Source organism: Helianthus annuus, chromosome 17 (assembly GCF_002127325.2).
Source record: "Helianthus annuus cultivar XRQ/B chromosome 17, HanXRQr2.0-SUNRISE, whole genome shotgun sequence".
Lineage (NCBI taxonomy): Eukaryota > Viridiplantae > Streptophyta > Magnoliopsida > Asterales > Asteraceae > Helianthus > Helianthus annuus.
Window position 1 is genome coordinate 93286195 of NC_035449.2, and position 26641 is coordinate 93312835.

The following is a 26641-nucleotide window of genomic DNA, read 5'->3' on the forward strand; positions in this document are numbered from 1 at the left end:
TAGTAACCAAGTGCTCTCTCTATCAAGAACTTCAAGCAAGCTTTCTGGAGGAAATCTGATCAACAAGGCCGACTTCTAGTGTCCACTAAACATCTTTAGGACCTTTGTAAGCTTTCAATTCGTTCTCTAATCCGTTCTTGTTGTGATAATTGCTAAAAGTCAAACTGGGTGTTCATAACCTTTGACTTTCTGATTAAACGGATTTCTTTCAGTCATTTCTCGAATTGAAACTTGTTATAGATTGGTATTTATGTGGGAAACAAACCCTCTAAAGGGTACTAACTGATTCCCACTACATGCATGCTAAATGTCGAGTCAAACCTATTTCTAAAAAGTCAACAGAAGCGATTTTTGTGAAAAATGACATGTTTAATGATATAGATGACATGCAACCTGATTGATCATTGAAAATAACTTGTAATATATATAAGAATGTGTTTTAATCATCATCAACTCGACAATCTATAGTATAGCCACGAATCGGAACCGAAAGTCTTGTAAAACGATTATTTCGTAGACTATCGATTCGGATTCATACATGCATGTTCGAGATCTGTATTGGAAAGTATTTTTGACTATTTATATTTTAGTTAAACTTTCTGGAATTTTCTTTGATTGAGTCTATGTTTAGCCTATTCGAATGCATGTTTCCGGTTTATGCATAAAGCTGACTATTTTGCCCTTTTTGATTTAAAACGGGATTTTTGGAAAAGTGAAAGGATAGAAATCTTTATTTTTAATATATGAACTTGCACCGAAAATTTCGGATCAGTTGGTGGTCCAGATTGTGAGTTATGGCCATTAGCGTAAAACTATATTATAAATTTACATAAACGGTCCTTTTCGCATAGAACCCGTTTCTGGCCACGTTTTGGTACAAAACTTTTTACCAACTGAAGTAATATAATATTCTGGGAATTTTGATGATTTTTAATTAATTTTTGGCTGAACGGATCCTAGATCACCTAGTCATTTCGGCTTATGTCGGTTTGACCGTTTTAGCCATAAAATGAGTTTTACACATCCTTTTGACCCGAAACCTTTTTCTACTGATTTTATATGATGAATAAATTATTTTAAGTATTCTGGAAATATAAAAATCTCAGATTTAATTTGAAAACCCGAAAACGCCCTTGAATCGCATATTTAGCGTTTTAACGCATAGTAAAGCATTATACTTGTTTTAAACCTATAAGACTTATACCTACTGATGTAAATTACATATTTTCATATAATAACAGTAAGTATAATATTTTGAACTCAGGTTTCCAGTTTTGGCATTTTTAGCCCTTGTGAAATTACTAAATTGCCCCTACGGTGCATAGTTTGGTTTTAAATGATATATTTGGTATATGGGTCATACCCTACTGATATAATATGTTATATTAAGTATATTTACTGTATGAACCAGACCCGAAACTCAGATTTCTAATTTTATCCTTTTATTATCTTTTAAATGACCAAAATGCCCTTCTAAGGCATAAATTGGGTTTAAAACTATTCCGGGCAATATAGAACATAACTTACTGATATAATATCATATTCTAAGCATATTACTTCAGGGAACTTGCATTTGAATCATTTGGCTACCCGTATCGCCCTTATTGCGTTCGGTTCGGGTTACGTAACTAGTTTGCGTAAATTGACCGAACCGGGTCAAACGTCATCATTTTTATCTCAAAATCCAGAATGTATTTAGTATACCCATAATATACAAGTATTTAAACTTGTCGGGTCTAAATCACATCCTATCCGGTCTTTCGCTTAATCGTGCGTAAACCGTATCATTCCTAAAACTAACCGGTCAAAGCTTAAGCTTAAATAAAAGGCCGTTAGGAATCTAATAGGTTAATTATAAACCTTTGTTCCAGATTAGGAAGCCCGGTAAAAGCTACCACCACTTATCGTTTGTGACTTATACTTGCTCAGGTAAATACATTTTGACTTATTTTCCCTATACGGGCTTGGGGTACGGTATTTAAAATACCGCTTGATCGGGCGCACAAGTCCTGCGCCTTATAGGTGTACAGTCTTGAATAGCTTGTGCGACTTCGTTTAAACAGTTTTGTCTTACTTAAAGGCTTTGGGGGGTTGTTGACCGTGTCCCGGATATCCTTGGCATTATCTTACGAGATGGCCACGACCAGAGCACGGGGTGTAGGCGTACACCCGTCGTGTATAACTCTTTAATGTGGTGTGTCAATTAAATCTCTAGCCCGGACAGTAGATCCCGGGCCACCAGAGATACAAGTGCATGTAAATCGTTCACAAGTTTATATTATATAATTATCCCAAGTTAATAAAAATATTTATGCCTTGTGCATTTAAATAAATTTTCAATCATTTTCAAAATGAGTCAGTCGATTTGTATTTACCAGTGTAAACTGACGTATTTTCCCAAAAGATTAAAGTGCAGGTACTATACGGAAATAGGCTGGCTGTTTCCTAGAGAGCGTCCACAATAGTCTCGCAAACTCGGACGACATTTATCTGTTGAACTATTTATTTCTATTTTTATTTGATCCGCCTGTGGATCCATTTCAACTACTGTGATATTTATTATTACACTTTATTTAAAAGTTGAAATGTTTCTATTCTGCTTCCGCTGTGCATTATTATATTGTGTTGATTGTCTATGACGATGCCAACTACGTCACTTTACCCCACACCGGGCCCACCGGTGACACGTGGAAATGGGGGTGTGACATTTCGCCTGGTTGTTTTCGTCGAGGTGAGGAATCATCATCAAACAACAGTTACGCAACAGCAATCTAATCCTCATCATCGTCATCAACAACAGCAGGTTACGTCGCACAACAACCCTAATCTCAACTAACGGTTTCAACACCAATATCATACAATCATTCGATCATTACTCAATACAGCATATTGTTATCATCATTCAGTTGTCAACATACAAAAGAACTCTAATCTGTTAAGTGTCTAACATCCCATTATCATAATAGGTCATCAATATTACTAAGATTATAAGGACCCCTTGCATACCAAATCTATTCGATCTAAACAATACATGAAATCATATGAACTATCACATCATTATGCAATCAAAATCACATACCATCATCAGATCGTTCGTGGCAGCATATCAATATCACATAACATATAGACATGTAATCAAATCAGGTTTGACTCGAATGACAGTATAACGAACCGATATAAAGGTCACTAACTGAAAAGAAAAGCTTGAAAACTGATAGTTGCCGTCACACAGAAACAAGGACTCTAGGGTTTGGCAATTCAGCTTCTATGTAGGGTGGAGAATAAGGTTTTAAAACAGATTGCTATGGGCCAAGGCCCATTTGTGGTTTTGTTGGCTAGTTAGTGGACGAAAACACTTCATGTGTTTTCGGCCATGGGGTGTTTGGCATGTGATCCATTTGTTCAATAATTACACAATACGTACTATCCATACAAAATATATACATAACATTCATGCACATATCAGATATATCATCATTTACACAACACATGCATCAACATATAATAAAACACACTATACACACCAAATATAACTATAGACAACCCTTAGTGAAAAAAATAATCAAATCGAGTAGAGACCTTGAAACTCGGGTTGTCACATGTCAGGGGGTTAAGTAAAAGAACTAATTGGTGAAACTCGAAAACAAAATTCAAGCGGCGGTGTTACGTGTTAATAATACATCGGCGAGAGCTCTCGTGAAGAACCCAATTTTCCATGGAAGAAGCAAACACATAAAATTCCCGGTTTCACTACACTCGGGAATGTGTAGATTGTGAAGATATCGTGGTCGAGATTGTTAGTGACATTGATTAAAAAGCGGATATTTTGACGAAGGCTCTTGGGAAGATCAAGTTCAAGGAGACGATTGAAAAGCTTGGAGTCGCAGAATTGTCAGACACGAGTTCGAAATTCCGAGGGTGATTATTGGTAATTTTGAATTAAAGAATTCCTCATGCAAAGCAATAAACAATATATAGGAATGGATAAATATAAATAGTTTAAATGTGTATAGATTTAGATTATTAGTGATGATTATCATGTCCTAGTTATTAGCAATCCTAATTGTAGTCGAACGTTATAGGTTAGGCTATAAATAATCGAGTCAAGGATTAAGGATTGAAATTCAGGTTTTTGTGAAGACCAGACATACCCTCACACTAACCTGGCATTATTACAGGATACAGAACGTGATTAAGAAACTAGTGAAAAAAAAGTATACTCTTTGATTTATTACAAATGACCGCACATCGCACTCAGTTTTCTTAATCACTATGAATATTTTTATAGTTATTGTGGCAGTTTAATATGTTTAAAATGCTCATAACTAGATTAATGAGTTGTCAATATGATGCGTTTAACGAGTTGACAATATGTTTAAAATGCTCATAACTAGATTATTGTGGCACTCAGTTTTCCCCAGGCCAGTTGGTCCCATGTGGTTGGGCTTGTGTCTTTCTTTGGGAGGTCACAGGTTCGAAACCCGGCTGTGGCATTTTGGGGGGAGGACGTCCCAATGATGGATCGTTCCTATCGAGGCATGGTGCGGTCCTGAGGGCAACCCGGTTTTACCCAGCTGTTACCCCAGCGAGTCTCTCGTGTGGGGGCAGTATGGTTTCCGGGCGAAGGTCAGCTTGCGCAACGGCCGGGGCCCGATCGAACATCGCGTCCGGAAGAGCGGGGCTGACGGGGGAATGTCATCGACATGAACCCGGTGACCAATAGGTCCTGTACATAGAAAGTCACCCTTCAAAAAAAATAATATGATGCGTCATATTTTAATACAACTTGATATATTAATGATTTCAGCTGTTCATTTTACACGCTTACTCAACATTATAAAATACAAACTAGTATTTTAAATTAAAAAAAATAAGTAAATGATAATTGACCAATAGGAGATTTCGAGACAATAAATTTTCTTAAGAAAAATGAGAATTCACATTGGTTTTCGATATAAGACCATACGGTGTGGGTATCGAACCTTGGTGTGGTTGCCAATCCACGCCCATTAAACCACCCCATGGCCAATGTTTATAATGGCGTTGTGCGTTGGGCTTCAAGATTTCCACCGGCGTTGAGAGCAAACGGCTAGTGACGTGGAGCTTTATTATTGGTGGGTTTAAACTAGCCGTTCAACGGCTAGTTTGACCTACTTTTTCTTTTAAAATAACCATATATATAATCACATACTCAGCCCATTTTTTTAAAACCACATACCCAAATATCTATTTATCTGTTCCCAACTTCTTTTCAAATTTAAAAAAAAAATTATAGAAACAGAAGATTCAAATTCTTTATGTTCTCCTTCTTCGTCAACGTCTGAGTTTGAGAAGTTTATTTTATGTTTCACGAGACGGCCTTGACGAAAACGAAGACGAAGACGATGATTAAAGTTTATGTAATTGTTTTTAAGTTGATGTAATTTTAATTTTATGTGATTTTCTAAATTTATGTTTTTTATTCAATGAATATTAATGTTTTTAAATTAACTTTAACTGATTTTATATAATTTTTAAATATAAAATAAAAATTTGAAATAGGTGTCACGTGTCGAATAACGCCACTACTTCACGCCCCATCCCACATCTCTCTTTTTTGCACCACGCCACTTTCTTGATGCGCGCTGACGTATCGTCCACATGTCACATAACGCCTCATTTTTAGGCCCCCACACTGTATGGTCTAAGTGATATAACAAAAGTAAGGATGGACGGTGTGGGGGTCGGGAAGGCCGGTGAAGCCCGGCCCTGTCCGAGAACACCGCCCCATCCCCCTCCCCTGTGTGTTTTTTTACCCCGGATAATGGAACATGACATCTATCATCGCTGAGAAAAAATGTTTGTTTCTTTTATGGTTTCATGTGTGTATGGATTTTGTTTGTGTGTGTAAAAAAACATATATCGTGCGGGAATCATCATCTGTTGTGAAAACCACAAGAATCGCTTATGAACACAACCAAAATAAACCCAAATCAAACAATGAACCCCATCCCACCACCATCTAAAAACCTAACCCCCCCCTCCAAAAAAAGAAAAAAGAAAAACACACACACAATATCCTGCCAGAACGGCAGAACCCCCCACCCCCAAAACCCAAAAAAAAAAAACTAACCCCCACCCCCGAAAACCTAAGCCACCCACCCCACTCTCATCCCCAAAAATCTAAGCCCCCACCCACCCAAAGCTAAGTGCTAAAAAATATTATTTTTTAAAAAAGTTTTACATTTAAATCAGGACTTTTATTAAAAAAAGTTGCAATTTTAATAGAATTTCTTTTTTGTGTTTTTTAAGTAATTTTGGTTGTGTTCACACTAGTTCTCTTGGTTCTCGCCATAAATGGTGCTTGCTAAATGATCTTCATCCTATATATAGGTTTAGGTTCTCGTGAAAATAACATTTTTTGTGATAAGTGTGGAAAGGCATTGGAATTGACATGCAAACATCATGTTCTTGACTTAGGCATGATGTTATGTCAAGAAAAACATCAAACACAAAAATTTAAGACACAATGAAACGAATTTTAAACTTAAAACACCATGCCAAGAAAGTTAAGTAGTGTGTTTTAGTTGTGTTTTAAATTTCATGCGAATAATACATTGCATTGTGTTTTAAATTGTTATGTTTGGCGTTTTATTGCCAAAATATCATGCGTAAGTACAAAACATGATACCTAGATGTCAATTCCTATGGTTTATCACATTTCTTACAGAAAAGGTTCTTTTCATGAGAACCTCACCCTATATAGGCTTTTATATATATATATATATATATATATATATATATATAGGAAGGTTAACGTACATTACGGCTTAACGTACATCATGTATGACAGGTAATTACACACGTTCATTTTAAAATCACGCACGTTGTAACACAAAAATCCAAAATCACGCATGTTGAAAAACAATAATCACGCATATTGAAAACATTAATCACGCATGTTATAGAACAAATCACGCACGTTGTCGTACGTTAAGTACGTTAAGCCATAATGTACGATATACTTTTTCTCTCTCTCTCTCTCTATATATATATATATATATATAGAGAGAGAGAGATAGAGAGAGAGGAAGGTTAACGTACATTACGGCTTAACGTACATCACGTACGCGACCAAATTACGCACGCTCATTTGAAAATCACGCATGTTATAAACTTAAAAAACCAACATGCGTGCACGCTCATTTGAAAATCACGCACGTTATAAACTTAAAAAACTAACATGCGTGATTATTTCATATAACATGCTTGATTATATCAAATTTTCATTCATACTGGGTATGATCAATTTCATTGATTTGGGTTCAAATTTCTTTCCATTTCACTTCAAATTGGCTATTGTTCGGTCATTTTCATCGAATTAGGTTCAAATTCATCGTTGATTTTGAAAAGTTTCATTAAAATATCGACCCTCGAAATCAAACTGTAGAACAGAGTATGAAGAAACACATGACCAATCTTTGATTCAGATCGTAGAACAGAGGATGAAGAAACATGACTAAACTTTGATTCAAACCGTAGCACAGAGGATGCATGAACATGACCAAGCCTTGATTCAATTAGAGTCAGATGGCAGTAACAATGATTTCACATTGTAGAACAGGGGATGCGATTTTTGAACTAGGAGGTAGGGCATGCGTGATAACGTGCGTGATTATTTGTTTCAACATGCGTGATTAGGTTTTGTTGAGTTTATAACATGCGTGATTTTCAAAACAATGTGCGTAATTTGGTCGCGTACGTGATGTACGTTAAGCCGTAATGTATTTTACACTTTCTCTCTCTCTCTCTCTATATATATATATATAGAGAGAGAGAGGGAGAGAGAGAGAGAGAGAGAAAGAGAGAGAGAGAGAGGAGGAAGGTTCAATTAAAAACCACTAATTAAAGTGAAACTTGAAAACTAATTAAAAAGCCTAAAAAACATGCCAAATTTTTTTACAAATTTTTGATACTTTTTATATATTAAAAAAACTTCTTTTTTCAAAAAAAAAAAAAAAAAAACTTGTACTGCACATGTGCATTATATGTGTACTGCACATGTGCATTATTGCACATGTGCACTACAATTTTTTATAAAATTTTTTATATATATTAAAAGTAGCAAAAATTTATAGAGAAATTGTAAAAAAAAATAATTTTGGTATGTTTTTTAGGCTTTTTTAGTTAGTTTTCAAGTTTTCACACTAAAAGGATATATATATATATATATATATATATATATATATATATATATATATATATATATATAGTAGGAGTTGAGTAGAAAGTCTTATTTTCCTAGAAAGTTTAGGAAGCAATCAGAACGTGACATATGGCATTGAAGGATTTTAACTAAAAGGGCAATTGTGTAATTTAACATTTTATTTTAATTTGGAATTTATATCCCATTAACTAACTATGCACGATTTTATGGTAACTGATTCTCCATGATTTGCGAATTACTACCAGATGTAAATATCAATCAAATTCTTATTCGTTTCTTTCACAATCTTGATCAACTTCATTCGTAAATCATTTTTTACGTGAGAGATAGTTATGGCTTCAGAAACAATTTTTGATTGCGGATATGGCAAATACACTTCTTTTCTGTTTACTATTATCTGGTCTGTATCAATTTTTAATTATGTCTGGAAACCACCAGAATGTTCTTGACGTTGTGTTTTAACAGCAAGCAGATTCATACAGTTGTGTTTTAGCATTCAGATTCATAGAGTTGTGTTTTAACAACAAGCAGATTCATACACTTGTGTTTTAGCATTCAGATTCATACAGTTGTGTTTTGACAGCAAGCAGATTCATACAGTTGTGTTTTAGCATTCAGATTCATATAGTTGTGTTTTAACAGCAAGCAGATTCATACAATTGAGTTTTAACAGCAAGCAGATTCATACAGTTGTGTTTTAGCATTCAGATTCATACAGTTGTGTTTTAACAGCAAGCAGATTCATACAGTTGTGTTTTAGCATTCAGATTCATACAGTTGTGTTTTAACAGCAAGCAGATTCATACACTGTGTTTTACCATCCATGCTAGTAATGCTGGAGGATTTCTTGACGTTGTGTTTTAACAATAAGCATATTAGCAAGCAGATTAATACGATGTGTTTTCTTGATGTGTTTCTTCATGAAGGATAGAAGGAAGAGAGAGAGAGAGAGATAGAGAGAGAGAGAGGGAGAGAGAGAGATAGAGAGAGAGAAAAAAAATCACAAGAAATGTGGGGTGGTTATGGAATGAAAATTATTTCCATATTTAAAACAAGCTAAATGACATATCTACCCCTGATTAATTAAATAATCTTATTTTTAAGAAACATATATTACCAAAATGCCACCAAGATGATCTCAACCATTAAACACACCCATTGGATGACCCAGATCGCTTCCTTTCCGTAGGATCCCCACTATATATGTGTGTGTGTGTAACATTTCGTATTTTCAATCTTTCCATTTTTGGCAAGTCTGCTTGTACTTTCTATTTTTGTAAGTTGTACCTTTGTGGTATTTGATTCTATTCCAAAATTGTACTCGAGAATTGAAATCATAATGAAAATGCTTGATTTTATCCATATTTGTGTTTGAATACTATGCATTGTTGAAACTATGTTAAACACGTAAAAGCAGTGAAATTACATCTTAATCTTAGCTCTTAAATTCATCGTTGCCAAGATATTACCCTAAACCATACGAAAATTGGGAATTTACGCGTTAATTTGGTAAAAATATCAAAATTTGGGTTAAAATGATTTTTATATTATTTTATTAATATTATAAATAAGTAAACTAATAATTTAAATTAAATAAATAAAGTTATAAAACAAAAGAATTATAAAAGAAAATGATTTTTGGTTAGTTTTGGTTAATTAAACTAACCCAATTAGCTAAATCTTGTTAAATCAGCTAACCAGGTCAGCTTTTATCAAAGGGGGACACTAACTGAGTTAGAAAACTCAGTTAGTGGCTAACTCAGTTAGTTGGACTGTTATAAACAAAAAAATGGGTTAAACCGCTTAAAACCGGAATCGAACTCGCGACCTACACGTTAACAAACGAAGTCTCAGCCACTCGGTCGTGAATACCACATCCGACATATGTTGGAATTAAATTGTATTTAACATGTCATTAATGTTGCCTAATTCAAATAAAACCGCTCAAGACTGTTTGTCTTCTCCGGCCTTTGATTGTTTAACCGGAACCGACCCTTCATCTCGTAACCGACCTGCAACCTCTTATATAAATCGACTGACCCTTTCATCATTCCTTCCTTTCAATTTCGATCACCAAAACAAACCGATCACCAATCATCGAAGCAAAAACCAAACCGAAACCACTTCGTCGCCGGGAACTACGAACGACCTCCGACCACTGTTTCGCCGGAGAACCACCGCACCACCACCGTCGCCGCCGGTACTCACCGCCGTCCGCCGCCTCCGGTGACCGTGTCCGGTACGAATTTCCGTTTCGATTTCATTTCCCGTCTTTCTTCTTTTTTATATATATAGTTACAGTTCTGTTTAATGTTAATATTATTATTATTAATAGATTATTAATACTATCATTATAATTCTTATTTACCTATTTACCTAATTTTATAATCAGATATATTTAACAAATATATTATTACTAAATTTATTTAGAAAATAGGTTTATTAATATTATTATATCTATTATAAAAAAAAACAGATTTATTAATATATTTTTAAAATCTGAAATTTAATTTCAGAATTATAAAATCAGAATTATTATTATTATTATTTTTAAACAGAAATATTATTAACAGGATAATTATTTTTAATAAAACAGATTTATTAATCAACTCTTATATTTATTATTAAAACAGATTTATTAATGTGTTTCTGAAATTTAATTTTATTAACTCAGTTTTATTTATAAATCATAATTATTTATAAATTTCCAGAAATATTATTTAAAGTATTTAAAATCTGAATTATTACTATGTATCTAATCAGATTTATTATTATAATGATCAGAATTATTTATTTTATCAGAATTATTATTCAGAATTTAATATATTATTTCAATCAGAATTATTATTTATAAATACCAGAATTTTTACTTTATTTATAAAAATCAGAATTTATATTTAAAAATCAGATTTACTACTTTATTTAAAATCAGAATTTTTATTTTAAATATATTAGAAATTAATAATCTATATAATCTAGAATTTTAGAAATATTATTTATTATTATTCACTTATTTATAAATGAATTCTTATTTATTTCATTTAATTACCAAATATTAAAAATGAAACATATGAATATTATTTTAGACATGTTTATATTATTTTTATAAATGCCTTGATTATTTAAATAATCTCTAAGTTCCCAATATTAATCAAACCTCAAAATTAATAGGGTAATCCTCTTGTGCACCCTCTTGGGAAATCCTAGATTCTTAATCTTATTCCAAGAAATACGCAACGCACTCTAAGGTGAGTATACTTGACCCATTTTCCATTTTACACTTTTGGGTGTAGTATGCATTCCCTATATCAAAAACACTATGTTAAACATTTTTGCACTATCTATCCACATTTCTTGTGAATCTATTTGACTCATGTTAATCATGTTATGCTAATGTTAAACATTTATGGCTGTGTGTTCATTAACTTTGCAAGCCTCCCCTAACAATGGCAGCGCTGTAGGTTGAGAAACGCCCCTCCCATAATATTATGGGTATTGTTAGGATTTTTATTCTATGTTACCACCCTTTCGAGGGTTAGGCTATGTTAATTGCGTTAAACTTTGGTTTGAACACATAGTTTCATCGTTACGAGTATAACTGTTAATATGAAATCAGGTGTTCACGTGGATTTGGTCATGTTAAACTATTTTAAATCTATTATGCTATATTCAAACTTGTATACTCGCCAGCATGTGTTGTTGACTTTATTTTAAATGCATACTGCAGGATGAGGAAGTCAAGATTTGAAGAATTGATTAGGATGGCTTAGAAACCCACCTAGAAATAAATCATGTTTATGTTGTTATTTCCTTTTTATGACATTATGTATGAAACTTTGAAATTTTAATAAATGAAATTTAATTATATTGTCACATTTAGTGTTATGATGTCTTTGAACAGTTTGTACGTCTCATCCCGATGTTTCCGCCATCGGTTGGGGTGTGAAAGATTGGTATCAGAGCCATAACTATAGGGAATTAGGTAGGATTGCCTTACTTTTGCCTAGTCTATAGTAGAAGTACTCTGATACCAGATTGGTATCAGAGCCATAACTATAGGGAATTAGGAAAAGTAGGAATGCTTTTACCTAGTCTATAGTTTAGGAGCTTTCTCATTTATTTGCTGTTTAAGACAATATTCCCTTCTCTCTTCCTTGCTTCCCTCTATTCTTTTGGACTTCTAATATACAAGCCTTTTCTAAGGCTAACACAATACACACATGGAAGCTGTGAAGACACTCATGTAATACCATCGAAATGATTCATCAAAACAGGGGTGATTCCCATATTTGGTGATGATTTTCATTCAGCGTAAAATTGATTTTTGCACGAAACCTACCCTCAAGTTAGGAGTGACATCCAAACCTTGTTGGGAGTTTTCCATTTCATACTCTAGTGGACCCTTATCTTTTGATAAGTACCAACCACGTTAGGGTACGATGTTATCAAGTTAGAGGTGAAACTCGCATCTTGTTTAACTAGTCCCATTCCTTGATTTTCGATCTCGCCAAAGTTTCGATTTTCCCAATCGATTAAGGACGTGTAGTAACTGGAAGGACAAACATCGTTAGTCGCTCCTCGATGAGAGTGTTTGTCTATTAGGCCAAAGCACGTCTCCTTAATTCGAAAAGGATTTCGATTCACTTTGGAATAGTCTTATGTTACGTTCCGTGACAATCCGTGTTTTTATGAAAAATCTCCTTTTTATGTTATCTCAATTATTATGTTTTACGTTAAATCTCTTTTTATGCTATCTTAATTTTCTTGTGTTTTACATTTGTATGTTTTTCATTTCAATTTGATACATGCATACTAATATGTTATACTGGATTCGTGATTACTGGGTGATTCTTATGTGATGAACTTGTCTTTTAACCCACACCTTAACATGTATAGCACTATGCGTAGTGCTATAGGAGTAGCGCCCGCCCGTATTCTAGTGGTCATGTTAAGTCTTTAAATTGCGGTACACGATGGGTTGACCTGTTTATTCACATGCCAGTGATACGTTAATCTTGTTAACTAAGTGTGTCATGTGAATTGTTCTAAATTTTATGCTAATATCATCAAGATAGGAGTGATTTCCTTACCTTGACGATTAGCTTCTCTGAATTTTCAACTTCACCAATGAGCCAGGGGTGATTTCCTTACCTCAGAGGTAGTTGCCAACTCTTTTTCGTTTTCAACGAAACTTTATATTTGAGCGTTATCTTCATTTCAAGTTTGGGAACACGAATCAGTCTTCTTCTTAAGATTTCGAGGACGAAATCTCCTAAAGTAGGGGAGACTGTAACATTTCGTATTTTCAATCTTTCCATTTTTGGCAAGTCTGCTTGTACTTTCTATTTTTGTAAGTTGTACCTTTGTGGTATTTGATTCTATTCCAAAATTGTACTCGAGACTTGAAATCATAATGAAAATGCATGATTTTATCCATATTTGTGTTTGAATACTATGCATTGTTGAAACTATGTTAAACACGTAAAAGCAGTGAAATTACATCTTAATCTTAGCTCTTAAATTCATCGTTGCCAAGATATTACCCTAAACCATACGAAAATTGGGAATTTACGCGTTAATTTGGTAAAAATATCAAAATTTGGGTTAAAATGATTTTTATATTATTTTATTAATATTATAAATAAGTAAACTAATAATTTAAATTAAATAAATAAAGTTATAAAACAAAAGAATTATAAAAGAAAATGATTTTTGGTTAGTTTTGGTTAATTAAACTAACCCAATTAGCTAAATCTTGTTAAATCAGCTAACCAGGTCAGCTTTTATCAAAGGGGGACACTAACTGAGTTAGAAAACTCAGTTAGTGGCTAACTCAGTTAGTTGGACTGTTATAAACAAAAAAATGGGTTAAACCGCTTAAAACCGGAATCGAACTCGCGACCTACACGTTAACAAACGAAGTCTCAGCCACTCGGTCGTGAATACCACATCCGACATATGTTGGAATTAAATTGTATTTAACATGTCATTAATGTTGCCTAATTCAAATAAAACCGCTCAAGACTGTTTGTCTTCTCCGGCCTTTGATTGTTTAACCGGAACCGACCCTTCATCTCGTAACCGACCTGCAACCTCTTATATAAATCGACTGACCCTTTCATCATTCCTTCCTTTCAATTTCGATCACCAAAACAAACCGATCACCAATCATCGAAGCAAAAACCAAACCGAAACCACTTCGTCGCCGGGAACTACGAACGACCTCCGACCACTGTTTCGCCGGAGAACCACCGCACCACCACCGTCGCCGCCGGTACTCACCGCCGTCCGCCGCCTCCGGTGACCGTGTCCGGTACGAATTTCCGTTTCGATTTCATTTCCCGTCTTTCTTCTTTTTTATATATATAGTTACAGTTCTGTTTAATGTTAATATTATTATTATTAATAGATTATTAATACTATCATTATAATTCTTATTTACCTATTTACCTAATTTTATAATCAGATATATTTAACAAATATATTATTACTAAATTTATATAGAAAATAGGTTTATTAATATTATTATATCTATTATAAAAAAAAACAGATTTATTAATATATTTTTAAAATCTGAAATTTAATTTCAGAATTATAAAATCAGAATTATTATTATTATTATTTTTAAACAGAAATATTATTAACAGGATAATTATTTTTAATAAAACAGATTTATTAATCAACTCTTATATTTATTATTAAAACAGATTTATTAATGTGTTTCTGAAATTTAATTTTATTAACTCAGTTTTATTTATAAATCATAATTATTTATAAATTTCCAGAAATATTATTTAAAGTATTTAAAATCTGAATTATTACTATGTATCTAATCAGATTTATTATTATAATGATCAGAATTATTTATTTTATCAGAATTATTATTCAGAATTTAATATATTATTTCAATCAGAATTATTATTTATAAATACCAGAATTTTTACTTTATTTATAAAAATCAGAATTTATATTTAAAAATCAGATTTACTACTTTATTTAAAATCAGAATTTTTATTTTAAATATATTAGAAATTAATAATCTATATAATCTAGAATTTTAGAAATATTATTTATTATTATTCACTTATTTATAAATGAATTCTTATTTATTTCATTTAATTACCAAATATTAAAAATGAAACATATGAATATTATTTTAGACATGTTTATATTATTTTTATAAATGCCTTAATTATTTAAATAATCTCTAAGTTCCCAATATTAATCAAACCTCAAAATTAATAGGGTAATCCTCTTGTGCACCCTCTTGGGAAATCCTAGATTCTTAATCTTATTCCAAGAAATACGCAACACACTCTAAGGTGAGTATACTTGACCCATTTTCCATTTTACACTTTTGGGTGTAGTATGCATTCCCTATATCAAAAACACTATGTTAAACATTTTTGCACTATCTATCCACATTTCTTGTGAATCTATTTGACTCATGTTAATCATGTTATGCTAATGTTAAACATTTATGGCTGTGTGTTCATTAACTTTGCAAGCCTCCCCTAACAATGGCAGCGCTGTAGGTTGAGAAACGCCCCTCCCATAATATTATGGGTATTGTTAGGATTTTTATTCTATGTTACCACCCTTTCGAGGGTTAGGCTATGTTAATTGCGTTAAACTTTGGTTTGAACACATAGTTTCATCGTTACGAGTATAACTGTTAATATGAAATGAGGTGTTCACGTGGATTTGGTCATGTTAAACTATTTTAAATCTATTATGCTATATTCAAACTTGTATACTCGCCAGCATGTGTTGTTGACTTTATTTTAAATGCATACTGCAGGATGAGGAAGTCAAGATTTGAAGAATTGATTAGGATGGCTTAGAAACCCACCTAGAAATAAATCATGTTTATGTTGTTATTTCCTTTTTATGACATTATGTATGAAACTTTGAAATTTTAATAAATGAAATTTAATTATATTGTCACATTTAGTGTTATGATGTCTTTGAACAGTTTGTACGTCTCATCCCGATGTTTCCGCCATCGGTTGGGGTGTGAAAGATTGGTATCAGAGCCATAACTATAGGGAATTAGGTAGGATTGCCTTACTTTTGCCTAGTCTATAGTAGAAGTACTCTGATACCAGATTGGTATCAGAGCCATAACTATAGGGAATTAGGAAAAGTAGGAATGCTTTTACCTAGTCTATAGTTTAGGAGCTTTCTCATTTATTTGCTGTTTAAGACAATATTCCCTTCTCTCTTCCTTGCTTCCCTCTATTCTTTTGGACTTCTAATATACAAGCCTTTTCTAAGGCTAACACAATACACACATGGAAGCTGTGAAGACACTCATGTAATACCATCGAAATGATTCATCAAAACAGGGGTGATTCCCATATTTGGTGATGATTTTCATTCAGCGTAAAATTGATTTTTGCACGAAACCTACCCTCAAGTTAGGAGTGACATCCAAACCTTGTTGGGAGTTTTCCATTTCATACTCTAGTGGACCCTTATCTTTTGATAAGTACCAACCACGTTAGGGTACGATGTTATCAAGTTAGAGGTGAAACTCGCATCTTGTTTAACTAGTCCCATTCCTTGATTTTCGATCTCGCCAAAGTTTCGATTTTCCCAATCGATTAAGGACGTGTAGTAACTGGAAGGACAAACATCGTTAGTCGCTCCTCGATGAGAGTGTTTGTCTATTAGGCCAAAGCACGTCTCCTTAATTCGAAAAGGATTTCGATTCACTTTGGAATAGTCTTATGTTACGTTCCGTGACAATCCGTGTTTTTATGAAAAATCTCCTTTTTATGTTATCTCAATTATTATGTTTTACGTTAAATCTCTTTTTATGCTATCTTAATTTTCTTGTGTTTTACATTTGTATGTTTTTCATTTCAATTTGATACATGCATACTAATATGTTATACTGGATTCGTGATTACTGGGTGATTCTTATGTGATGAACTTGTCTTTTAACCCACACCTTAACATGTATAGCACTATGCGTAGTGCTATAGGAGTAGCGCCCGCCCGTATTCTAGTGGTCATGTTAAGTCTTTAAATTGCGGTACACGATGGGTTGACCTGTTTATTCACATGCCAGTGATACGTTAATCTTGTTAACTAAGTGTGTCATGTGAATTGTTCTAAATTTTATGCTAATATCATCAAGATAGGAGTGATTTCCTTACCTTGACGATTAGCTTCTCTGAATTTTCAACTTCACCAATGAGCCAGGGGTGATTTCCTTACCTCAGAGGTAGTTGCCAACTCTTTTTCGTTTTCAACGAAACTTTATATTTGAGCGTTATCTTCATTTCAAGTTTGGGAACACGAATCAGTCTTCTTCTTAAGATTTCGAGGACGAAATCTCCTAAAGTAGGGGAGACTGTAACATTTCGTATTTTCAATCTTTCCATTTTTGGCAAGTCTGCTTGTACTTTCTATTTTTGTAAGTTGTACCTTTGTGGTATTTGATTCTATTCCAAAATTGTACTCGAGACTTGAAATCATAATGAAAATGCATGATTTTATCCATATTTGTGTTTGAATACTATGCATTGTTGAAACTATGTTAAACACGTAAAAGCAGTGAAATTACATCTTAATCTTAGCTCTTAAATTCATCGTTGCCAAGATATTACCCTAAACCATACGAAAATTGGGAATTTACGCGTTAATTTGGTAAAAATATCAAAATTTGGGTTAAAATGATTTTTATATTATTTTATTAATATTATAAATAAGTAAACTAATAATTTAAATTAAATAAATAAAGTTATAAAACAAAAGAATTATAAAAGAAAATGATTTTTGGTTAGTTTTGGTTAATTAAACTAACCCAATTAGCTAAATCTTGTTAAATCAGCTAACCAGGTCAGCTTTTATCAAAGGGGGACACTAACTGAGTTAGAAAACTCAGTTAGTGGCTAACTCAGTTAGTTGGACTGTTATAAACAAAAAAATGGGTTAAACCGCTTAAAACCGGAATCGAACTCGCGACCTACACGTTAACAAACGAAGTCTCAGCCACTCGGTCGTGAATACCACATCCGACATATGTTGGAATTAAATTGTATTTAACATGTCATTAATGTTGCCTAATTCAAATAAAACCGCTCAAGACTGTTTGTCTTCTCCGGCCTTTGATTGTTTAACCGGAACCGACCCTTCATCTCGTAACCGACCTGCAACCTCTTATATAAATCGACTGACCCTTTCATCATTCCTTCCTTTCAATTTCGATCACCAAAACAAACCGATCACCAATCATCGAAGCAAAAACCAAACCGAAACCACTTCGTCGCCGGGAACTACGAACGACCTCCGACCACTGTTTCGCCGGAGAACCACCGCACCACCACCGTCGCCGCCGGTACTCACCGCCGTCCGCCGCCTCCGGTGACCGTGTCCGGTACGAATTTCCGTTTCGATTTCATTTCCCGTCTTTCTTCTTTTTTATATATATAGTTACAGTTCTGTTTAATGTTAATATTATTATTATTAATAGATTATTAATACTATCATTATAATTCTTATTTACCTATTTACCTAATTTTATAATCAGATATATTTAACAAATATATTATTACTAAATTTATTTAGAAAATAGGTTTATTAATATTATTATATCTATTATAAAAAAAACAGATTTATTAATATATTTTTAAAATCTGAAATTTAATTTCAGAATTATAAAATCAGAATTATTATTATTATTATTTTTAAACAGAAATATTATTAACAGGATAATTATTTTTAATAAAACAGATTTATTAATCAACTCTTATATTTATTATTAAAACAGATTTATTAATGTGTTTCTGAAATTTAATTTTATTAACTCAGTTTTATTTATAAATCATAATTATTTATAAATTTCCAGAAATATTATTTAAAGTATTTAAAATCTGAATTATTACTATGTATCTAATCAGATTTATTATTATAATGATCAGAATTATTTATTTTATCAGAATTATTATTCAGAATTTAATATATTATTTCAATCAGAATTATTATTTATAAATACCAGAATTTTTACTTTATTTATAAAAATCAGAATTTATATTTAAAAATCAGATTTACTACTTTATTTAAAATCAGAATTTTTATTTTAAATATATTAGAAATTAATAATCTTTATAATCTAGAATTTTAGAAATATTATTTATTATTATTCACTTATTTATAAATGAATTCTTATTTATTTCATTTAATTACCAAATATTAAAAATGAAACATATGAATATTATTTTAGACATGTTTATATTATTTTTATAAATGCCTTGATTATTTAAATAATCTCTAAGTTCCCAATATTAATCAAACCTCAAAATTAATAGGGTAATCCTCTTGTGCACCCTCTTGGGAAATCCTAGATTCTTAATCTTATTCCAAGAAATACGCAACGCACTCTAAGGTGAGTATACTTGACCCATTTTCCATTTTACACTTTTGGGTGTAGTATGCATTCCCTATATCAAAAACACTATGTTAAACATTTTTGCACTATCTATCCACATTTCTTGTGAATCTATTTGACTCATGTTAATCATGTTATGCTAATGTTAAACATTTATGGCTGTGTGTTCATTAACTTTGCAAGCCTCCCCTAACAATGGCAGCGCTGTAGGTTGAGAAACGCCCCTCCCATAATATTATGGGTATTGTTAGGATTTTTATTCTATGTTACCACCCTTTCGAGGGTTAGGCTATGTTAATTGCGTTAAACTTTGGTTTGAACACATAGTTTCATCGTTACGAGTATAACTGTTAATATGAAATCAGGTGTTCACGTGGATTTGGTCATGTTAAACTATTTTAAATCTATTATGCTATATTCAAACTTGTATACTCGCCAGCATGTGTTGTTGACTTTATTTTAAATGCATACTGCAGGATGAGGAAGTCAAGATTTGAAGAATTGATTAGGATGGCTTAGAAACCCACCTAGAAATAAATCATGTTTATGTTGTTATTTCCTTTTTATGACATTATGTATGAAACTTTGAAATTTTAATAAATGAAATTTAATTATATTGTCACATTTAGTGTTATGATGTCTTTGAACAGTTTGTACGTCTCATCCCGATGTTTCCGCCATCGGTTGGGGTGTGACAGTGTGTATATATATATAGAATTGCGCTAAAATAAGAACCACCTCGAGTTGTAATAACCGTGAGAACTTTTTGATCCGGGTGAGGTGGACCAAATTTTTTTTTCATAAACGTAGATCCGTGTATTATAAACACATTTGTAAAAAAAAAATTTAAAAAATGTCGTGTGTGTAGTTTTGAGCACCACAAGTTTGTGTTTACAGGTATCGTAAATTTTCCGGTAAGATTTACGGTACCCGTAAACACAAACATGTGGTGCTCAAAACTACACACACGACATTTTTTTTTTGAATTTTTTCTTTACAAATGTGTTTATAATACACGCATCTAAGTTTATGAAAAAAAATTTGGTCCACCTCGCCCCGTACGGTGTAGTTCTCACGGTTCTTACAACTCAAGGTGGTTCTCATTTTAGTGGTCCCCTATATATATATATATATATATATATATATATATATAGGATGAGGATCATTACAGAACACTAACTATTGCGAGAACAAAAAGAACAACTCTAAAACACTAAATTTTGTGATTTAAAATACATATTTTTAAAATTTTATGTTTCTTACATTCATATGTGTTTTATACATACATAAAAAAACCAAAGATTTTAACCTACACATAGCTTACATACATGTTGGTAATTTAACCTACACATAACCTACGAATGTGTAGGTTATACAAAAAGTGAAAATTTTCCACATTTTATTTTTAATTCTAGTGTAAGAAACAATAAATCTTATATTTGTAATATTTTCATTAACTTTTTAGGTTTTTAGGATAGAAAAAATGGGTGATTCATTGTGATCTGCGTGTTCTCGCAATATTTAGTGTTCTGCATAGAACCTTCCCCTATATATATATATATATATATATATATATATATATATATATATATATATATCTATATATATGTATATATATATATAGGGTGAGGTTCGGTTAGAAAGTCCATTTTTCCTACAAAATGTACAAAGTCATAAAACACCATAGTTTCAGCATAAGACACACTCAAAACCCCCAAATAACATAGTGAATATCACTAAAACACAATATCTGAACCCTAACAGTTCTTAAAAACTTCAAACACACTATCCTTCATCTATGAATATAAAACACAACATAGTAATCAAAATAAAACACACTAATGTTAGTCATTTGATAATCAAAGCCTTATTATCAAAAACACAACAAAACTCACAAATATGGTGTTTTAGTAATCTCCACTATGTTACTTGTGTTACTTGTGGGTTTTGAATGTGCTTTATGGTTGACATTATGGTGTTGTACGACATTTTACACTTTGTAGGAAAAATGGACTTTGTGTATATATCTATTACTTATATTAAAACAAAACAATTTTGGCCACTTGGCATTTGCTTAAACCTCTTTTTGCCACCTGTCAACTTAATATTCCACACAATTCTTCTTTGGGCGGCAATATACATCGATCACTTCCCATGTTTCTCTTTGATTGTACCGCCTTTGGCTTTTATTGGCTTTTATTGTACAGCCGTTTCAAAACCAATGCTCCATCCTCCAATCCATCACCATCTTCAATTGAATACTAGCAATCAAAATCGATGAAGGAGGATTGGTATCAAGAACCCTAGATCTATTAATAATTATGTATTCCTCTGTTTCTTCATCGATTTTTTTCCTTATTTTGATATATGTAATGCGTAATCCTACTCATTGATGTCCTGAACGATTAGGGTTTTCCTTTGTATGAACTGTGTAGGGTTGTTTTTGAAGCCCTAGATATCGCATACATCTTACTTCTGGTTGAAGCCTCTTAAATCTAAACATTCAAGCATCAGGTACAATCATCTCATAAGAAAATACGTTGCAATTTGAAGGTCTATTGTAACCTTAAACATCTCATACGAAGATTTCTCAGTTGCTTCTACTGTTAGGATGTTTGGATTGTTGTTTTGGTACTGATTGTATCTATTAATATGTTAATTAATCGAATCAATGTTTTTGTTGCAGTTGGTGGCGGAAAATCTTGCGTGCTATGAACATTGATTAGTATATGATGCATGTGTTAGGGTTTTACGGTGTTTTTCATTCATTTTCTTTGTGTGTTTAACTATTTATGTGAATCGTTGATTGGCTAGGGACATATGTAGGCTGAGTAATTGGTTTTTGACCTAATTGTTTTTTTTATGCATTTATAGAGTGATTTTTGTCATTAAGAATTTGAATTACTGGAATTTAATAATGGCTGACTTTGAATTCAGTAGTTTTTCATTAGATGTGAATGTAATACAGTAACATGAAACCATGATTGGAGGTTGGCTGAGTGAATTGTTGGTACTCCATTCTGAGCCGCAACCGACAACCACTCATCTTGGCATGGTGCTGATGCACAAGCTCATTTTTGAGTCATTCCATTGTTTATGTGATTATACTCTATTTAAATATGTTTTAACTATTGGTATTAGAATGAATGAGAGGTAAAATTACTAAAAAGTATGCTGATTAAGGAGATTCAGTTTTTGTAGAATTTTGTAATTGCTTAGAAACATAAGTTTATTACTTTAACTGTTTTAGTTTGTTTCTTTGACACTAATCTTTTTGCAGTTGTTTTCCTTAATTTAGTATGATAATGCAAACATACTTAATTATACCTTCTAATAAAGGCTAGAATGTTGAAGCTTTAATAGACTGGTCTGAGCAAAGAGCACATGAAGAAAGTGAAAGATTGAGGCGGGTAGTCGGTTGCGGTTTAGAATTAAATTGATGGTCTGAGCAAAGCTTGGTTTGTATTTCAGTTTTTTGTTTTTAGTTTTTAAAATTAAAGTGATGAACTTATTGATTCTGTTTTTTAATACTTAACTAAATACTAGCGTAGCAACTTGGTGGGTCGATGCGGGTTGGGTTGAAATGGACCTGGCTTTGTTGACCCACAACCATGAATGTGAGTTATTTTTCTTAATACAGTTAATGTGTTATTTATTATTACAAACACATTATTTGTACAATCATGATCCTAAATAAATGATTTACGAGGCTATGATGCTATAGATCTGAAATAGTGAACTTATCCTTTTCTGTTTTGCTCTGATACTACAGATCTAAAACAGTGATGTTATCCTTTTTTTTGTTTTTTGCTTAGACCAAACACAAGAGGTTGGTTATTAGGTCGAAACAGGTCATTTTTGTGCAAGTCAAATTAGACTGGTGAGGTTGGTTGGGTTGACCCTTTCAACCCACAACCACATTTGAATTATTTCTTATAAGCAATTAATTAAATTAATTATGATTTGTCTATTATGGTTTTTCAGTAATTGTTTATTCCTATAGATGCTTTGTGTTGCTACTAAGCCAGAGAAGAAGAAACTTGAACTCCTGTTCCTTCGTTGGAGCGAGCATCACAAAAAACCTGCAGTTTTTGAAGGTTTACGTTCTATATACAATGGCGTTGGTGCTTTTTTTTTATCCCACTACTTACAATTGTATTTTTAGTTTGGTACTCGTGCAAGAATGCTTCAATCACATCCACCTCCTAAAGCGGTAAAATTTAACCTATCTAAAAAGTTCCATTGGTTGGGGAGTAGTTAGCTGCATATGAAGAAGATCGAGAAAAGATTACAAAACAAGGCTTTAAAAGCCAATCTTGTGAAATAAGAGGAGTCGAAAGCTGTAGATGATGCTGATGTTAGCAATACTGACCCAATGCTGATTGATGGCTATACAAAAGTGGATGGTAATTCTATATTGTTTTTTATTATGCTGATGAGTTTAAGTTACCATTCCATGCTTCAAATTTAAAGTTGTTATAGAAAATTATTATATGTGTCATGTGTGGGTTGAAAGACTAAGGAATGCCGAAACTGCTTAGTGTCATCCGCTGTGACTGTGCTTCCGTAGTTGAGCGACGGCGGTGGCTGCTGTCGTATAATTAAAACAACATCAAATTAAGTCATGTCAGCAGAAGAAGAATGACTACGAACGTTTAGCAACAAAACCCGTGATTATAACCTCTTAAGCATATGATAAAGAAGATAGAGTCGAGAAATTATGGCTATAGCACACTTTCTCTGCAGCTATTTTCTCTTTCAGAAATCTAATAAGCAAATATCTCTTAATCTCCCCTTAATTCACACACACATATTATGAATTCTGCTGCCAGGATCTCCGCAAAGATTTTCTTTCATCGTCCTCTTTTCAAACATGTCTTTTGTACACTCACTTGATCAATTTATTCTTTCTCACACAAATTTATAGTGTTAAATAATGGGTCATACACATTTGTTTTGCCTCACGGTGGTAATAAGTTCTTCCTGTGTAGTGATTTCATCGGATATGTTGTTGATTTGAGTTTTTTTTTGTTCGAATTTGGTTAGATTTTGTAAAGGATTGGTTGTGGGTGTAGGTGGATTAACTTTCAACCAGGTTGTTCCGGCTGAAGGATCAGTTATGACTTTTACGACCATTTGTGATCTTCCGATTAGTTTGCATAAGGCATCGTTATGTTCAGTTTTGTTCGGTTACAGTTTGGTTTGGTTCGTTTTGCCTTAGGTTTTTAAGGTTTATAGTTGTTTGTGGTTTTTTAGATTAGTTTTGATGTATTAGTTATGGAATTAATGTGACTTGGGGCAGTTAGTGTAATAATGTGGTCGTGGCCTTTACACCATTTTGCCACCTCTAATCTCTACATGTTGTTTCTAACCTTTTTACATTTTTTTTTAATATTTTGAGAAGCAAGAACAAATGGAACCTTGACAAAGTAGTTGCACTTGATGTTTGGTATAGTATAGAATTCACACGTTCACGGTCACGTTCCTAAAGTACGCTAATTTAACTAATTGTAATGAAAATGTTTCATATTATATTTTTTTACTTGTGATGATGGTCCCAGCATTTTCGGCAACGCTAAATAATACATTTTGTAGCATTTTTTTGTTGTTACGTTGGAGTTGGTTGTGGTTGATGATGAAGCAAAATGATTTTTTGCAGGTGTGCAAAAATGATTCTTTCCATTTACGAGGAAACGTATATGTGGTGTAAGTCATTGGATTCAGCTGTGATGGCTTACAATTCAATACATGGTTGTAATTTTGCTAGCACACAGGTATGATGTGCTTTTGAATCTGTAAGTTGATTTTGCTCTTAAAAAAAGAACCACTCTTATCTATATACTCTCAAAAGTGATTTCCATATATGGGCTCTTAAAAGTCTTTTGGTTAGACAAAGTTCGTTCCTTTAAATACTTATACATACATATATATAAATATATATATTAAGTTCTCAAGTGTTTAATTTATTGCTAGCTCTTAGTTGAAATAAATAAAAAAATCAAAGTCAACGTCTATTATTAACAATTCTGGTATATATGTATATGAACATTCAAACAGTTGACATTTTAAATTGGTAATTCCTAATCATTTACAACTTAAGTATGTTATATTATAATATAGATTTTGAGCATTAAATTAACAAACAATTATATGGTTTTGAAATACCTATGCTTCTAACATTGTTGTTGATAGTATGTGTTGTTACGGCTAGAAATATGTAGCTAAATGGGCCCGGTTGGGTAACGGGTCAGATGGTTAAGCTTGGTAATTGTCGAGTTTAATATTAAATGTTTTTGACGAAAGTTACTAAGTTTTAATTTAAATATTTAGTGTGAAATTTGAGTATTAAAGTTATGTTATTTGGTAATAATCCAACTTTTGAAGAGTATTAAAGTTATGTTATTTGGTAATAATCCAACTTTTGAACAAAATAAGACGAACGTCTTTTTACCCATTTGACTCGATTCCATTTAAAACTATTTTTTTCTTGGATTAATGGCTCGAATCAACCTGTATAAAAGAAATAAACATTTAATAAATTGCTAAGTTAAAGTTTAAAAATAAATAGGTATATGTTGGTTGGAAAACAACAAACAAGTCAAACTGGTTTTCGTAACAATGCGTTGTTAGAATATTTTCATTTTTTACGGTTCGTTGTAATTTGATCTTTACATAAGTTACAAAACGTTTCTTTCATTAAAAGTTTATGTCAAGACTCTTAAATAAACCGTTAGACCGGAAGGGCACGTGACATCTTTATTTTCTGGTCACCCTCTACTTGCAAAGAAGAGCAAGTGCGCCGCCTTCATATACAAAAACTTAATGTGTAACGAACATCATGTAGATGTACTATTGAGACGTGCTCAAATCTCTCAAAATATTAGGCTTAACAAATCACACTTTAACGCTTCTATGTTTAAATTATTTTATGTGTTTAGTTGGTGTTTAGCCACCCGCGAAGCTCGCGGGGTCTTAGGCTAGTATATATATATATATATAGGGGATGGATCATGAGAAAACTAGTTTAAATGAGAAAA

General features: G+C 32.5%; 1 long non-coding RNA gene across 2 annotated transcripts; it reads left to right on the forward strand.

Annotated features, from left to right (window-relative positions):
- Nucleotides 1–21637: 21637 nt before the first annotated feature.
- Nucleotides 21638–25466, forward strand: LOC110923343. 2 transcript variants are annotated; one of them, XR_002584002.2, is made up of 5 exons: nt 21638–21927; nt 22040–22118; nt 22291–23701; nt 23770–24010; nt 25264–25466. It is a non-coding gene; the product is annotated as an uncharacterized LOC110923343 (long non-coding RNA). The 2 variants fall into 2 exon arrangements; XR_004886833.1 differs by having other exon boundaries at nt 22040–23701.
- Nucleotides 25467–26641: the final 1175 nt, after the last annotated feature.